This window comes from Engystomops pustulosus, chromosome 4 (assembly GCF_040894005.1).
Source record: "Engystomops pustulosus chromosome 4, aEngPut4.maternal, whole genome shotgun sequence".
NCBI classification, from domain to species: domain Eukaryota; kingdom Metazoa; phylum Chordata; class Amphibia; order Anura; family Leptodactylidae; genus Engystomops; species Engystomops pustulosus.
The window spans coordinates 224,808,906-224,815,585 of NC_092414.1; positions in this window are offsets into that span (position 1 = coordinate 224,808,906).

The window sequence follows — 6,680 nt, forward strand, 5'->3', positions numbered from 1 at the left end:
CCACAAAACTGTCTATTGACCTGTTAAGTTTTACCCGAGCCCTATTTAAACAGGATACCGACCGATCATGTCTCCAAACTTTTCGATGCATCATATCCGACCAAACCACCACCAAATTGGGCCAAACCACCCACAAACGCCACAGGTCATGCTTCAAATCCCAAATCAATTCACGCACCGGACGGACTCCCAAATCATTCCCTCCGACGTGTAGAGCCGAACGAACTTGTGAAATTCTTGCAAAACTCTTGCCCCACTTCATTCATCTGAACCCTAACCACCTTACGACTACTTTCTCTCTTGGGAAACCCAACTGCCACCCGCCTGGGCAAACAGCGGCCCTCTCCGCTCCCCAATGCACGTAGGAGTGCCCAAGTATCCACACCATCTGAGACGTCTCTCCTGAAAATAGAAAAGGAAAGTTACATAACAACCCCTAACAATAACAAAAACTCATGACCCCTCACCCCCACATACTAACCACCTCTACATGCACCATCCACGTCCCCCACTCACTCCTTCCTCAAAGGGCTAAATGACCAACATAAGAAACATACCTTCTTTATTCCCTCCTCCCGATTCTTTTAACCAAGTCTCGGCCCAAACCCCAAGCCACAGCCTCCGTTGTTGCCCCAATCCTGAACGAATGAGTAGCAAATTCCTTCGGATCCAATCCCAACTCCACCAAACATTGTCTGAAAATGGCCGTAAATTGACATCTTGACAAAAAGGTCCCATCAGAATGGCGCAATAGTGGTCCCTTCTCCCTCACCCGCACTTCCCAAAAACACTGCAAACAAGTCACCGGCACATTGGCGACCCTGCGACAGCTCCCAAAACTATCAACCGCCCCTTACCCCACCGATCCGTCTTAGATTTCCTCAACGTAAACTCGACTTTCCCCATACCTATCCCATCATTCATAGACAAACCCCTAGGATGCGACAAGTGTTGAATCAGTCTCCGGCTCCGTTGTTTGGAACTACTCCCAGCAGGGACACCACCAAATCTTTTACTGGCACCGTTTTATATGGACCCGCCATCCTACTCAGCCCCACATCCTTTTCCAACTTTTCGGTAACCATCCCCGGATAACTGTAAGCAGACTTCAAATTCCTCCGCGAACCACATCCTCCAGCCCCGGAAACACAAAACCTCCCAAAAACCCTTGCGCAACAACTTCGCCCCCTCCCGATCTGGATACCTACTTAGAAAGGTTTCCATCTCTTGCAGTTTCACTGGAGTCGCCCCCTTGTGATCGGATTGTGGTGCATCGGCGTCGGCTTTCACACAACAGAAATTGGGGGGTGTGGCCATCGGAAAATTGCGGATTTGGAAAAAACGCGGAATTTAAAAAAAATTTGTGTCGCAAGATCAGCACTCACATACACCGGGACGAAGAAGGGGAACCCGGCGGACCTCGGCGCAGCAGCGACACCTACTTGATATTGGGCGCATGGACCTTAATGAATCCCGGCAAGCTCCGAATCAACATCGGACAACGGGCTGCGGGATCGCAAATGAACCAGGTAAGTAAATCTGCCCCTATATCTGTGGAGCTGTTCCTGTGAAGGCGGACCGGCTCCCCATATGGAATATTGTCCAGCACATGTTTGGGGTGACATGACATGGACAATAAAAATTGTATTGCCGCAGTTGGCTGATGAAATGGTGACACCTCTATAGTTCTGTCTTGTCCTGCAAGTGCGACATCCAAATCATCAATACTTTTACCCCCGAAATGGTGTGCGAAGCGTAAGTTCATGTGGTTGGTATTTAAATATCTTACAAAATCGTCAAATTCAAAATGAGTTCCATCCCGAATCCATCTCAGATCCTCTATAGAGCGGCCGTAGCACTTTATAGACTATCGGTGTGGATCGGGGTCTGATAAAACATCACATTTTTCCCATTGAATCATGAAAATATTTGCAAGGGAGGGGACAATATACCTCCCATTGGAGCCGCCTCCACTCGCAAATAATATTTAGTATCAAACATCTCTTATTTTTTAAGAGAAATTCAGTTGTCATTACGAGAAATTGTTTTTAAATCAGGGGAATAAACACAAAATTCCTCTAAATGCCTGGACAGATAAATGCGAGCTCGGTTATGTGGATTGGATGAATAGAGACGGGATCGCAGGATGTGCGGCTGTAAGTGTCTCTCCATGGCATCTGCTCCGTCACTTCCAATAAATGTTCAGTGACTTTCAAAAAACTAGGTGTGACCACAGTCAGAGGTTGGAGATATTCATCCAGCCAGTCGCTCCCCAAGGCTCCCAACACCTCCAACAATGGGACACGGAGGGGGAAATCCCTTGTGATCATTGGGGAGAGAGTGGAAGACTGGAATAACAGGAAATGTATCGAAAAGAAAATCTCTAAGTCATTCATCCAAGATTCCCATCGCTGCTCCCTCATTTACAGGTTTCTCCAGATTACTTAGACTACTGTGAGTAGGATCCGTACTGAGTTTCCGATAAGTTGTACCATCATTGAGCGGGGTTTCATTTCATTTGTTATATAAGACAATGGAGCCGCCTTTCTCTGCATCTCTTCTTATTAAATCTGTCTTATTTTTCAGAGTCTCTCGGACTTTGTGATGTTAGATTTAGTGTGAACAAGATCACATTTCGTTGGTAGATCCGTGAGTTCTCTCTCCACAAGCGTATCCGTATAATCGCACCTGGACATAAGTGGGTAAAAAGAAGGGTTATTGATCTTAAATTCATTCGGGTGCTATTATTCCAATCAGATGATTCATTACTAAGGCTTCTCAGATTAAATACATTGGGGCAGATTTACCTACCACGTCCTGGCGCGATCCCGCGGCGTGATGTACGACGAGGATTCGGGTCCGTGCGCCCGAGTTCCTGCTTCTGTTGCTTCCCCACCGAGGTCCGCCGGAGTTCACCTGCTTCTTGCTGGTGTATGTGAGTGCGTGATCTTGCGACACAGTTGCGTTTTTAAATTCCGCGGTTTGTCCAACGGCCACGCCCCAACGGTTTCTGTCACGTACAAGCCAATGCCAATGCGCCACAATCTGATCGCGTGCGCCCAAATCCTTGGGGAAATTCGGCGCAAAACGGAAACCTGACAAAAATGTGTCGTAACCCAACCATCCCCCGTGGAGCCGCCCACAAAAGGAGTCATATTAATAGAACCAGATTGATGACTCGTGTTAGTGTCCGTTTTATCCAAAAAATGATTTCTTACAGTCAGATTTCTGACAAACTTATTATCATCTAGTAAAGTTCTGTACAAATCAAAGTCTGTGGAAAGTTGAGACCTTCACTTAGGACTCTGTAATAATGGAGCTTGACAAGTCAATTACTGTCAAGCCGAGCTCCGTTTTTTCGTGGACGTTGCGGGTTTTGGCGTTCCATGTCTTGTTTTCGTTTTCTCCTTTGTCCCTTAGATGTTTCCTCCCTGCTCTTCTCCCCCGTTTTTCGAGGGGGTTCTGTTAATCTGGAGCTTCATCCGATGGACATGAGGAGGAGCCATTGTGTCCTCTGTGTCATGTGCCATGTAAGGACCTCTATTCTTTTTATTGTATCTCAAATGTTTTTTCTTTTTTAAATTTATCTCGGAGTAGAATTTCTTTCCTGGCTATAGAATTTCCATGTGTAGACTTCATTATAGTCCAACAAATCCCTCTCAAATGTCTTTCTCTCCATAATACTATATTCTGTGTCCATTATTTTGTTCCATTGTGGATTTATCTCCCGTGGAGAAATAGTTTTTTAATGTCTTCCATTTCTTGTCTGATAGTTTTGGGTACATTGGGCTCCTCTTTATCCATCAGCGCCATTAATCTTTCAGAACTCTTGATTCCAATGTTCTGGGAAGAGATCAGAGTAACCTGTATTTGGAGCTTTCATAATGCACAATCCGCGCGGAATCATTTCTATAGATAAATGGCGACAAAGTCTCCGCATCCACCATATTTTTACCTCTTTCTCCAGCAATTACAATCCCTAGATCTTTTGATTACAGTGGAAGATATCGAACAGTGTTGTAGTACATTTAAAAAACCCCACGTCCAGAAATGGTTGTATTGTCCTCGCCAGTTGCCATTTACCTCAATGGCTGATGGATGTCCCATCAGACGCAGTTGCACACATTGACACTTTGGAAAAGGAAGCAGCCGCCCGCACCGAGCAATTTACACAGAAACAAAATCCAACTCTACTGTGGAGACCATAACCAGCGAAGAGGAGCCTCTACTGTGGAGACCATAACCAGAGAAGAGGAGCCTCTACTGTGGAGACCATAACCAGAGAAGAGGAGCCTCTACTGTGGAGACCATAACCAGAGAAGAGTAGCCTCTACTGTGGAGACCATAACCAGCGAAGAGGGGCCTCTACTGTGGAGACCATAACCAGAGAAGAGGAGCCTCTACTGTGGAGACCATAACCAGCGAAGAGGAGCCTCTACTGTGGAGACCATAACCAGAGAAGAGGAGCCTCTACTGTGGAGACCATAACCAGAGAAGATGAGCCTCTTCTGTGGAGACCATAACCAGAGAAGAGGAGCCTCTACTGTGGAGACCATAACAAGCAAAGAAGAGCCTCTACTGCGGAGACCATAACCAGAGAAGAGGAGCCTCTACTGTGGAGACCATAACCAGAGAAGAGGAGCCTCTACTGTGGAGGCCATAACCAGAGAAGAGGAGCCTCTACTGTGGAGACCATAACCAGTGAAGAGGAGCCTCTACTGTGGAGACCATAACCAGAGAAGAGGAGCCTCTACTGCAGAGACCAGAACCAGAGAAGAGGAGCCTCTACTGTGGAGACCATAACCAGAGAAGAGGAGCCTCTACTGTGGAGACCATAACCAGAGAAGAGGAGCCTCTACTGTGGAGACCATAACAAGCAAAGAAAAGCCTCTACTGTGGAGACCATAACCAGAGAAGAGGAGCCTCTACTGTGGAGACCATAACTAGAGAAGAGGAGCCTCTACTGTGGAGACCATAACCAGTGAAGAGGAGCCTCTACTGTGGAGACCATAACCAGAGAAGAGGAGCCTCTACTGTGGAGACCATAACCAGAGAAGAGGAGCCTCTACTGTGGAGACCATAACAAGCAAAGAAAAGCCTCTACTGTGGAGACCATAACCAGAGAAGAGGAGCCTCTACTGTGGAGACTATAACCAGAGAAGAGGAGCCTCTACTGTGGAGACTATAACCAGAGAAGAAGAGCCTCTACTGTGGAGACTATAACCAGCGAAGAGGAGCCTCTACTGTGGAGACTATAACCAGCGAAGAGGAGCCTCTACTGTGGAGACCATAACCAGCGAAGAGGAGCCTCTACTGTGGAGACCATAACCAGCGAAGAGGAGACTCTACTGTGGAGACCACAACCAGAGAAGAGGAGCCTCTACTGTGGAGACCATAACCAGCAAAGAGGAGACTCTACTGTGGAGACCACAACCAGAGAAGAGGAGCCTCTACTGTGGAGACAATAACCAGCGAAGAGGGGCCTCTACTGTGGAGACCACAACCAGAGAAGAGGAGCCTCTACTGTGGAGACCATAATCAGCGAAGAGGGGCCTCTACTGTGGAGACTATAACCAGCAAAGAGGAGCCTCTACTGTGGAGACCATAACCAGAGAAGGTGAGCCTCTACTGTGGAGACCATAACCAGAGAAGAGGAGCCTCTACTGCGGAGACCAGAACCAGAGAAGAGGAGCCTCTACTGTGGAGACCATAACCAGAGAAGAGGAGCCTCTACCGCAGAGACCAGAACCAGAGAAGAGTAGCCTCTACTGTGGAGACCATAACCAGCGAAGAGGGGCCTCTACTGTGGAGACCATAACCAGAGAAGAGGAGCCTCTACTGTGGAGACCATAACCAGCGAAGAGGAGCCTCTACTGTGGAGACCATAACCAGCGAAGAGGAGCCTCTTCTGTGGAGACCATAACCAGAGAAGAGGAGCCTCTACTGTGGAGACTAGAGATGAGCGAACACTAAAATGCTCGGGTACTCGTTATTCGAGACGAACTTTTCCCGATGCTCGAGTGCTCGTCTCGAATAACGAACCCCATTGAAGTCAATGGGAGACTCGAGCATTTTTCAAGGGGACCAAGGCTCTGCACAGGGAAGCTTGGCCAAACACCTGGGAACCTCAGAAAAGGATGGAAACACCACGGAAATGGACAGGAAACAGCAGGCTGCCCCTGCATGGATGCCTCTGAGGCTGCATAATCGCAACATTATGCCAAAATTATGGGCAACAGCATGGCCATGACAGAGTGACAGAATGAAGCTAGATAGCATCTAAAACATCCAATAATTGACCCTGACACTATAGGGGACGGCATGCAGAGGCAGCGGCAGCAGGCTAGAGAGTGTCATGGCGACATACCCTAAATGGACTCAGGCTTCAAACCAATGGGTGGCAGAGAGGAACCAAAGGAGGTGAGCAAGAAGCGCTCAAATAATATCGGTACATGATAAAAGTTTGCCAGTATATTTTGTGGATTACACAGCAGGGTGGCGACAAAGTTAACATGGAAGCCATGAAAACAACCCAAAATTCTGCCTGACACAGCTCGTTTGATAAGGGGACCATGTATGGAGGCAGTGAACTAGTAGTAGATTAAAGGTGCTGCAGTTAAAACTATGTTAGTTGGATCTTGGCATGGAGCTGGCGCTCTGCAGCCAGGCGAGCTTTCGCC